The 11,887-nt window shown below is 40.0% G+C and overlaps 1 pseudogene; it reads right to left on the reverse strand.

Annotated features, from left to right (window-relative positions):
- Positions 1-5,670: 5,670 nt before the first annotated feature.
- LOC128627775 (uncharacterized protein C3orf26 homolog) lies at positions 5,671-6,302 on the reverse strand (annotated as a pseudogene).
- Between the last annotated feature and the right edge of the window lie 5,585 nt (positions 6,303-11,887).

Here is an 11,887-nt window from a genome sequence, read left to right on the forward strand (position 1 = left end):
GGACTCTCTGTGATTCCTGGATTTGTGAGACTTTTTCTCTTATCAAATTAGGGAAATTTTCTCTCATTACTTGTTCAAATACGTTTTCTATCCCTTCTTCTTCTTCTTCTCTTTCTGGTATTCCCATTATTCGGATATTATTACGTTTCATATTGTCTTGCATTTCTCTTAATCCCTCTTCATTTTTTCTGAGCCTCTTTTCATTTTCTTGCTCTTTCTGTGAGATGCTTTCTACCTTGTCCTCCAACTCACTAATCCTATCCTCCGCTTCATCTATCCTACTTTGGAAACTTTCTACTGTGTACTTCAATTCGGAAATTGTGTTCTTCATTTCCTCTTGTCTCTTGCTGATAGTTTCCATTTCCTTTTTGATGTTGCTGTAGTTTGCAGAGAGATCATTATAGTTCCCCTGTAGTTTCTGATAGTTCACTGTGAGCTCTTTGAACTTTGTAATAACCAGTGCTTTGAATTCACTGTCTGATAGTTGATCCGCCTCTATTTCATCTAACATTCTTTCTGAAGTTTCTGCTTTTTCTTTCATTTGGGGATTGTTTCTTTGTCTTCCCATTGTTTGAGACTCTTCTTGTTAGTCTCAGCTTCTAAAATTGATCTGTTCTGACACCCTGGGTTTATGGTGTAAACTTCTGTGGTATGATCCTCGTGAAGTTCAGTGGTGCAGACTCCTTGAAGTTTCTTTATGTTCTTCGTCTCCACCTACACTCACGCTGGTCCTTGCGCTGGTCCCTGCGTTGGTCGCCTACCACTGCTGAATGTCCCGGCTCTAGTAGCCGCCTCCTCAAGCACCCAGGCCCGTTACTATGGCAGCGGCACAGAGGCTGGGAATGTTCTGGCTCCCGTATCTGGCTCTCTCTGCTGCCCAGGGCCTTCACAGGGGTTTGGAGTGTCCCGGTTTCTATACCTGACTCCCCAGCGTCTAGTCCTGTCTCTATAGCAGTGGCACAGAGGCTTAGAATGTCCCAACTCTCGTACCTGACTCCCTGGTGTCCAGTCCCGTCGCTATGGCAGCGGCATAGGATCTGAGAACTTCCCGGCTCCCGTAGCTGGCTCCTCAGGGCCCAGGCCTGTCTCTATGGCGGCGTCACAGGGGTTTTGTTGTCCCAGCTCCTGCAACTGTCCCTTCCGTTGCCCAGGCCAGTAGCTGTGGCATCCGCACAAGGGCCGAGAATGTCCCCGCTCCAGTTCCTGACTCCTCTGTCTCCTAGGACCGTCACAGGGGCTTGGAGTGTCCGGCTCCCGTACCTGAGTCCCCGGCTCCCAGGCCTGTTGCCCTGGTGGCAGCACAGGGGCCACGTGAGACCCAGCTCCAGTAGCTGAGTCTGCCGCAGTCTGGTGTTTCAGCATCAGTCACAATCTCTGATCTTTTAATTTCATAAATGCTGGGTAACCGATGGTTTATTGTGCTGTTTCTCTATAGATTGCCAGGATTTTCACCCATGAGTACAGGAGCTAGCATCAGCTCCATCTTACTCCGGCGCCATCTTCCCAGCATCCTCCAAATATCACACCTCTTAAGCTAAGGGGACAATAGCTTAAGCAACTTGAACTTAGCACTGTCCTGGACCAGAAAGAAACCAAGCTCTGGGTACTTTGCCTAACATACCATTTTTTACCCATTTTCTGTGAAGATCAGAAGCAATGCTAGGAGGGGTTAGAAGTGTATAATCACATAAAAAGAGTAGCTTGTGGATTTTATTTTGTCTAGAGCTTAGGAGGTTTTTCAGTTCTGACTCCTCCCTTTGCCCTCGTTATTTTCACATTTATGCAAAATCTTGCTCTGACCTAAGACTCCAGAAGGGTTTGTACTTAGTTTAAGGAATATGAAGTTTTTAGCAGCAGTTAAATTGCCATAAGCTTTATACCCCAGGGAAGCTGAAAGAAGAACCTGTTTGTCACTCTTAAGAATTTAACCCCTGTGTGAAACCAGAATTTATGAACAATGGGATAAGCACTGGCCTGGACTATGTCTGCTTCAAGCCAGCCTTTAGTATGTGGGTTACTAATTTCATGCAGGAAATATCTCACAACACGAGTCCAGGTGATTTTCTGAAAATGCTTATTTAGGTGGACTGAAACAAGAAAAAGACTTAGGGTGGAAGAAGTAATATGAGAGTGCCTACGCAGGTCTGTTTGAATCCTAGAAAAATTACAGGAAAAGAGTGAGGCAAGGTGGGGTTGCTATTAGTTCCACCGAAAGTCAGAGTAAAAGTGGGCCCTGGAAACAGAATTAGGGAGTAACTCTGGCTGAGCTGTCACTGCTCACCGCTCCTCTGGCTACAAGTCTCCTAGGGACCCTAAGTTATTAGCTGAAAGTAAAAGGTTCAGCCCTGGTTGGTGTGGCTCAGTGGATTGAGCATGGCCTGTGAACCAAGGGATCATGGTGCGATTCCCAGTCAGGGCACATGCCTGGGTTGCAGGCCAATTCCCAACAGGGGACACACGAGAGGCAACCACACATTGATGATTCTCTCCCTTTCTCCTTCCCTTCCCATCTGAAGATAAATGAATAAAATCTTTTTTTAAAAGATTGTGTCCCCTGCTGGGAACTGGCCTGCAACCTAGGCATGTGCCCTGACTGGGAATCAAACCACGTTTGTGTGGTTCACAGGCCCATGCTCAATCCACTGAGCTACACCAGCCAGGGCAAATGAATAAAATCTTTAAAAAAAAGTTAAAAGTTCATACCCAGGAAGGGCATGGACATACTCTAGACCCATGCGAGCCTGCACTGGGTCTTCATTCTGAGGGTTTTTTATCTCTCTGTGGATGATAATCTTAGGGGATGGTATTGGAATATTCATTAGCTTTTCAGGTTCACTTTAATATGATGATGCATCAAAATGAGCACATAGTGGGGTTTGGAGAATATTCTTTTTTTCTCCTATACTCTTTCACTTTTATCATGAGTCTGCCTGGCTTTTAGTGTTTTTGTTTTTGTTTTTTTTACTATCTGTCCACCTGACTTCATCTGTCCTTGGGTTTAGCTGGCACAAATACCATTAATTGGGTCTCCTTTTTCTCTTTTTCAGACCAGGAAGATTTAAGGTATGTATATTTGGTTAGGGAGGAGAAATCTAAACCATTCACTCTCAAGTGTCCTTGGTAACTCTATCAAACTGATGGGCCTTGCTTGTTTTCTTTTCCTTTTTTATAGGTCAATATACAAAAAATAAATTTCTTTCTTTCTTTCCATTTTTAAATTTTTGTTCAAGCACAGTTGTCGCCATATTTTTCACACATTTTTTCCACTGCCCATCCCAGCCCCACATATTATCTTCAGCCCTACCCCCTTTGGTTTGTCCATGAGTCCTTTATACGTGTTCCTTGATGACAAGCGCCCTTATTTCCCCTGTTGTCCCCCTCCCCCTTCCTCTGGTTACCATCAGTTTATTCTTTATTTCTATGTCTCTGGTTATATTTTGTTTGCTCATTTGTTTTGTTGATTAGGTTCCACTTATAGGTGAGATCATATGGTATTTGTCTTTTACCACCTGGCTTATACATAATTCTCTCCAGTTCCATCCATGCTGTCTTGAAGGATAGTAAACAAAATGAAGGCACAGAATAGAAAAAAGCGAAAAGAAAGAACAGATTGCAGAAAACAGAATTAGGTGAAAATTGAGACAATGAATACAACAAAAATGAACAACAGTAGAATAAAAACAATGCAAAAATCAAAGAATAATAACAGACAATAAAAGGAGAGAACTAAAGGTGCACAGAGGAAACAGACAAAATGTGGAGAATAAAAAAATGGAGAGATCCTCTCCAAGAACAGAGAATGAGGAGACAATGCATAAAATACAAGAGAGAGAATAAGCAGAGAAGGCAGAAAATGAACAAAGTATTTTTTTCATTCCCTCACAATATATTTACTGTTTTATCTTATTTTTGAAAGTTTTTCTTTATTTATTTTTCAAGTATATTTTATTAGTTATGCTATTACAGTCATCCCATTTTTCCTCCTATTTATTCCCCTCTGCACTGCCACCCATCCCACTGGAATTCCCCTCAGTTAGTTAATGTCCATGGGTCAAACATGTAAGTTCTTTGGCTTCTCCATTTCATATATCATTGTTAACCCCCCCCTATCTATTTTGTACCTACAAATTATTCTCCTTATTCCTTATACCTTCCCCTCTCCCACTGACAACCCTCCATGTGATCTCTGTTTCTATGATTCTGCTCCTGTTCTAGTTGTTTGCTTGATTTAAACTGGTTTTTGATAGTGTGAGTTTGTGATTGTTTCATTGTTCGTATTCTTGATCTTCTTCTTTTTATTAGGTAAGTCCCTTTAACATTTCATATAATAAGAGCTTGGTGGTGATGAACTCCTTTAACTTGACCCTATCTAGGAAGCACTTGATATACCTTTCCATTCGGAATGATAACTTTGCTGGACAGAGTAATCTTTTTGCTTTTAAGATTCTCTCCTCTTTAATCTTGGGTAATGTAATTATGATGTGCCTTGGTGAGTTCCTCCTTGGGTCCAACTTCTTTCGGGCTCTCTTGGCTTCCTGGACTTCCTGGGAAAATTTTCCCTTTGCCAGATTGGAGAAGTTCTCTTTTATTTTTTTAAATAACTTTTCAATTTTATGCTCTTCCTTTTCTCCTTCTGACACTCCCATGATTCTGATGTTGGAATGTTTAGAGTTGTTCCAGAAGTTCCTAGGCCTCTCCTCACTTTTTAAATAATTCTTATTTCATCATTTGTTTTGGTTTAATGCTTATTTTTTCCTTCTTGTCCAAATCATTGACTTTAGTTGCAGTTTCTCTCCCTTTACTATTAGTTACCTGTATATTTTTCTTTATTTCACTCTTCATGGATTTCACTTTTTCCTCTTTTTTTTTTTTTTGGAGTGTACTCAAGAATGTCTGTGAGTATCCTGCTTACAAGTCTGCATCTGATATGCTGGCTTCATCACTTGTTTTTCTGGAGTTTTAATCTTTTCTTTCATTTTGGCCATATTTCTTTGTCTTGGTGCACCTGTTACATTGTAAAGAGGTAGGGTCTTAGTATTCTCCAGGACCGGGCAACCCACATGCTGTGTTTTGACCCTGTATGTAGGAGAGGGGTCAGAGAATGAACAATGCCACTTGCTTTGCTCTTGTCTACCTTTTAGTCATTTGCCTCACTGCCCACAAGCAAGTTGGGCCACTCCAGTGTTGATTCCCAGGTGAGTATTTTGTGTGTGTGTGTGTGTGTGTGTGTGTGTGTGTGTGTGTGTGTGTACACTCTAGAACCCTGTGCATCTATTCAAAAAAACTCTCCTGTGAGGCTGGGAGTTTCTTCTGCAATTGCAATCCCCACAAGTTTTTCTAGCTAGAGGTTTTGAGGCTTTCTTTTCCTGTGCTGGAACCATGGGTTGCTCGGTCTGTCTTGCTCCCCAGTTGTTCCTCCCTGTTTATCCACACACAAATGTGGGACCTCCTGGTTTACCAACCACTGCCATTCTGTGTCCTCTTGACCCTGGCTGCCTGCCTCTGCCCCTCCTGCCAGTCTGAATGAATGTGTCTTCTTTAACTCCTTAGTTGTTGGACTTCCATACAGTTCAAATTTCTGGCAGTTCCGGTGTTTGTTTTTGTTTTGTTTTGCTTTAAATTTGTTTTTTTATCCTTCTTTTCATTGTGCAAGAGACAAAGTGTATCTACCTATGTCTCAATCTTGGCTTGTTTCATGAGATCTTTAATCCACCCTGGAGTTCCTACACCCAGGTGCACATCATACTACTCCAGTAACTTTAGATGCTCTTGGATCTTTATGTGTTTTGCAAATAATTGTATAACTTTGCTGTGTCCTATGAATTACATCATTGACCTAGTGAGTTCCTGAGCTCAGAGAGTAGAGCTTCAGAGGATCACAAATTAAAAAAAAAAAAACTGATTTATTCTCAGTATGGTGTTTCCAAAGTTTTGTCCGCTTAGGGTAGATTTCTCCTAAGTATGATGAAAGACCATGAGTCAACTCATTGGCCTTGAGGAAACAGGAGACTGGTAGATTAAGTTCTTCTAATTCAATCACTGAGTAATTGCTGCTTCATTTATTTCTTCAGGTCTTAAGGCATCCTGTTTTTGGTTCTGATTTTATGAGAATGCCAGTAATGGTCTTCATTTTCCTCTTCCTTGTCTTGCTGTCATCTTCAATTGTTTCCTTTGGTTGTAAGAAATATTCCTTAGGCTATTTGGTTTTCTTTGACAGAACAGAAACAGAAGCTGTATCAGACTGCACCACTTTTATATGTCCTCCTCTTTTACCATATGATGTTTCTGGGCTTCTAGCTGTTCTAGCCAGCTAGTTCTCCCACTGATCACTCCCAAGATGGCTATCTTGATGTGGGACTTGATGGGGGTGGACCACCAGAGAAATTCTTATGGGGGGAGAGCCCCTCACTCTCTGTTAGCTGGGGATCTGGCAATAGTGGCACTTCTTTCCATATATATATATATACACACACACATTCATATTGGTTGCCTCTCATGTGGCCCCAAATAAGGACCTGGCCTGCAATCCAAGCATGTGCCCTGACTGGGAATCAAACTGGCAACCCTTTGGTTCACAGCCCCCACTCAATACACTGAGCTACACCAGCCAGGGCATTCTTTCACTATATATATATATATATGTGTGTGTGTGTGTGTATAAATATAAATTTTCTGTTTAAACTAATACTATATGCTTCTCCTCTCTTATCCCATTCCACTTCTTTCCCCCTTTCTTATTTATAATGTAAATTTTACTTTCTGTCTTTGCCTTGCTCTGATTCCCTACTCTTATCCTTGTTTCTACCTCTACCCTTTCAAAATCATTTTTCTTTCAGTTTGCCATCTCATATTAATTTTCCCTTCTTATAATATCTAAATCACATTACACCTTTATTAATATTGGCTCAATGGCTGTTTGATAGTACAATTGTGGTTAGGGGTTATTTTCGTAGGTATGGGTTGGTTTCCTGGACTATTTGGTTTTATTCTGGCAGCATCTACAAATGGCATATAAGACATGGTGGACAGAGTGACTGTCACTCAGCCAGCTTCAGAAAAGGACCCCACTAGAGAACAAGCCAACAACAATCAAAACCCAACTAAAACAACAGAACCCATATATATGGCATAAACAGCATCCAAATAGCATCAAGTTCAAGAGTATAGAAGCTGGCACCACTGAATCCAACAGGTCTCCAACCACAAAAGTTCACACCATAAAAATAGGGAGTCAAAACAAATCAACCTAATATTCAGAAACAAAAATGAGTAGCAACCTAATACTGGGACACCAAAACATCCACTATCAATAGGAAAGGAGGAATTCTCCAAAAGAGTGCTGAATGAAACAGAGGCAAGAAAACTATCACTCAGTGAGTTCAAAATAAGGGTTATAAGGAACCTCAGTGAGAAGAACAAAGAACTCCAGGGAAGCTACAAGGAATTTACTGTGAATTATATCAGCAAGATAAAGTATATAGAAATTATCAACAAGACCAAAGGTAAATGAACTATACAGTATCTTAAATAAAGAACACAGTTGAAGGAATTAGTAAGTTAGATGGAGCAGAGGATTGAATCAGTGAACTGGAGAAGAAGGTAGAAACAAAACCCCAGAAAGAGGGACCAAACAAAGACAGACTCACAAACAATGAAGATGGTTTAGGGAACTGCAGGACAATAAGAAATGTAATATCAGTATCACAGGTATAGAAGAGGAACAAGGTTTAAAAAAAAACTTGTCTGAAAAACGAATGACAGAGAATCTCCCTAATTTGATGAGAGAAAAGAAGGCATACAAGTTCAGAAATACCAGAGTGTCCCTATCAGGATGGAGGAAAAGATTTCCCCCTCTAAGATACATCATAATTAAAATGGTAAAATTTAAAGATGAAGAGAGAATCTTTAAGGAAGCATGGAAGAAACAGCTAGTAATATGGAAACCCCAATAAGGCTAGCAACTGACTGTGCAACAGAAACACTACAAGCCAGAAGGGAATCATAAGATATACCAACTATTAAAAGCAAAGGCCTGAAACCACTACTACTCTACCAAGCAAGCATCTCATTTAAAGTGGAAGGAAAACAAGGAGATTCCTACACCCAGGAATCAAACAAGGCTGATCAAACAAGGCTAAAAGAATACACTTCCACCAAGGAGCTTTGTAAGAAAGGCTAAAGGGACTGCCTTAAGAAGATGAAGAAAAATAGAGTGAGAGGATAGAGAGAGAAAGAGAGGAAGAAACACAGATAAAAGAGAAAAAATTAAAATGAGTACATGCCTATCAATTATAACTTTAGATGTAAATGGACTAAGTGCACCAATCAAAATACATAGTGTAGCCGAATGGTAAGGTACCTTGATTCTCATGTATCTGAGTACAAGAGACACACCTCAGAACAAAAAATCTGCACAGACCGAAAGTAAAGGGATGAAAAAATATTCCAAAAAAAGCCATATATTAAAAAAAGCTGGGGTAGCAATAATTATAGCAGTCAGGATATATTTCAAAACAAAGGCCATAAAAAGAGACAAGGATATTACATAATACTTAAGGAAATAATCTATCGAGAAGGTGTAACCCCTATAAACATGTACCCAACATAGGAGCACTCAAATACACACACACACACACACACACACACACACACACACACACACACACACAATCTTGGATTTCAAGAAAGATACCAGCAACAACACACTTGTAATAGGGGATTTTAACACCTCACTGAAACAAGGAATAGATTGTTTATACAAAAAATCAACATCAATGTTGTGGCATTGAATGACACTCTAGATCAAATGAACTTAATTGATATACAAATTGATATACAAAGACTTTCCTCAAGAAGCAAAATATGCATTCTTCTCAAATGCACACAGAACATTTTTAAAACTAGACCACATGGTAGGATGCAAAATAAACCTCAACCAATTTTAAAAAATTGAAATATCAAGCATCTTCTCAGTTTACAATGACTTGAAATTAGAAACTAACCTCTAGGGAAAAATTCAAAACACACAAATTCATAGAGATTGAATAGCATGTTACTAAACAAAAAATGGATGAACAAAAAGAGAAAATCAGAAACAAAAGGTCTCTGGAAACAAGAGAAGATGAACACAAAACAGCCCCAAATCTGTGGGATGCATCCAGTGTAGTCCCAAGAGGAAAGTTCATAGCAATACAGGCCTACATAAAGGATAACATATTGTCAAATAAACAACCTAACCATGCATCTACAAGAACTCATGGGAATATAACAAACCAAGCCCAGAGTGAGTAGAAGGAAGGAAATAACAAAGATAGATAAGAAATAAATGATATAGAGATAAAAATAACAATTTGAAGGAGCAATAAATCTGGAGTTTGTTCTTTGAAAAGATAAAGAAAACGTAAAAGCCTTTAACTAGTATAAAAAAAGAGGACACAAATATGTAAAAACAAACGATAAAAACAGGCACATAGACCAATGGAACAGAACAGAGAGCCCAGAAATCAACCCAACTCTCTACAGTCAATTAATATTCAACAAAGGGGGCAGTAACATAAAATGGAGTAAAGATAGCCTCTTCAACAAATGGTGTTGGGAGTACTGGACAGCTACATGCAAAAATATGAAACTTGAGCACAGACTTACACCATACACCAAAATAAATTCAAGGTGGATAAAAGACTTAAATGTAAGTCATAACACCATTAAAGTCCTAGAGGAGAACATTGGCAAGAAAATCTCAGATATTTCACGCAGCAACTTCTTTACTGATATGTCCCCTAGAGCAAGGAATATAAAGGAAAGAATAAACAAATGGGATCTCATCAAAATAAAAAGCTTCTGCATGACTAAAGAAAACAGTATTAAATTAAAAAGACAACCAACTGTATGGGAAAACATATTTGCCAATGATACCTCAGACACAGGTTTAATCTCTAAAATATACAAAGAACTTACACGACTCCACTCTAGGAAGACACCCAACCCAATTAGAAAATGGGAAAAGGACTTGAACAAACACTTCTCCAAGGAGGACATACAGAACATTCAGAGACACATGAAGAGATGCTCAATATCATTAGCTATCAGAGAGATGCAAATTAAAACCACAATGAGATACCACCTTACACCAGTCAGGATGGCTATCATAAACAAAGCAACAAACAACAAATGTTGGAGAGGTTGTGGGGAAAAGGGGTCCTTAGTTCACTGTTGGTGGGAGTGCAGACTGGTACAGCCATTATGGAAAACAGTATGGAATTTTCTCAGAAAAATAAAAATCGACCTGCCTTTTGACCCAGCAATTCCACTGCTGGGATTATATCCTAAGAATCCTAAAACATCAATCTCAAAGAACCTATGCACCACAATGTTCATAGCAGCACAATTTACAATAGCCAAGAGTTGGAAGCAACCTAGGTGCCCGTCAGTAAATGAATGGATCAAAAAATTGTGGTAAATATACACAATGGAATTCTATGCAGCAGAGAGGAAGAAGGAGCTACTACCCTTTGCAACAACATGGATGGAACTGGAAAGCATTATGCTGAGTGACATAGGCCAGGTGCTGAAAGACAAATACCATATGATCTCACCTTTAACAGGAAGCTAAACAACAAAACAAACAAGCAAGCAGAAAAAAAAAAACCCAAAAAACAAAGAGACTGAAATAGAGAACAAGGGGATAGTGACCAGAGGGGAGAAGGAAGGGAAGTTAAGGGGAAAAAGGGGGAGTGATTTGGAGGAACAAATAGGAAGGACACAGAGACGAGAACTAAGGGCGGTGGAAATGGGAGGGAGGTGGGGAGCAAGGGGCGGGGGAAGCTGGGATGGGAAAAATAGACAAAAAACTGTACTTGAGAAATAACTAAATAAAATTTTAAAAAATTTAAAAAAAAAACAAACGAAAGGGAGAAATCACAACTGATATTACAGAAATACAAGATTATACAATTTTTCTACAAACAATTTTATACCAAAAAATGACAACCTGGGTAAAATGATTAATTTGCAGAAAATTATAACATCCAAAATTGAGTTAAGGAAGAGGTGGAAAACTTGAATAGACACATAACAGCTAGTGAATTGAAGTAGTATTTTTTTAAAACCCAGGTACACAAAGCCATGGACTGGATGGCTTCATAGGAGAATTCTACCAAACATGTAAGGAAGAACTAATCCCTATCCTCCTCAGACTCCTCCAAAATATCTAAGGAGGACAAACTCCCAAACTTTTAATTAGGCCAGTATTATCCTAATTCCAAAACAAGAAAAAAGATACAAAAAGAAAGAAAACTACAGGCCAATATCAGAGATGAACATAGAAGCTAAAATGCTAAAAAATATATATAGGCAAGTCTAATGCAGCAATGCATTAAAAAGATCATATGCCAGACTTCCGCCAAGATGGAGGCATAGGTGGATGTGCCGTACCTTCTCACACAACCAAGTTTAGAGACAACTGAATATTAGCAACAGAAAACACAGCCAGAACACAGAAAATTGAACTTTTCAGAAGTCTGTTAACAACAAATTCTTCAGTCTGACCAGTAAGGGGTGAAACCAGCAGCTGGTGGAGCAGGGTTGCACAGGAAAACTTGGTCAGGCAGACTCAGATGCACCCGGAATATAGGTGCAGGGTTGGACCTAGTGAGAGACCGAGCAAGCCACCAAGCGAGTGACCGGGGGGGGGGGGGGTGGGGGAAACAGCGAGGGAGCAGGGCTGTGGGTTGACTGTGGTCACGCATTTCTGCACTGATAGATAAGCGAGGGAGTGGGTGATTGGACTGGGACCCAGCGGGTTCCCACAGCAAACGGCAGTGGAGGGCACCGCCATTTTCCTGCTCTGACTCCACCTCCACATACAGCATCATAACCCAGCGACTCT

The sequence above is a fragment of the Artibeus jamaicensis genome, unplaced genomic scaffold, assembly GCF_021234435.1.
Source record: "Artibeus jamaicensis isolate MK-2021 breed Jamaican fruit bat unplaced genomic scaffold, CSHL_Jam_final contig_1357, whole genome shotgun sequence".
NCBI lineage: Eukaryota > Metazoa > Chordata > Mammalia > Chiroptera > Phyllostomidae > Artibeus > Artibeus jamaicensis.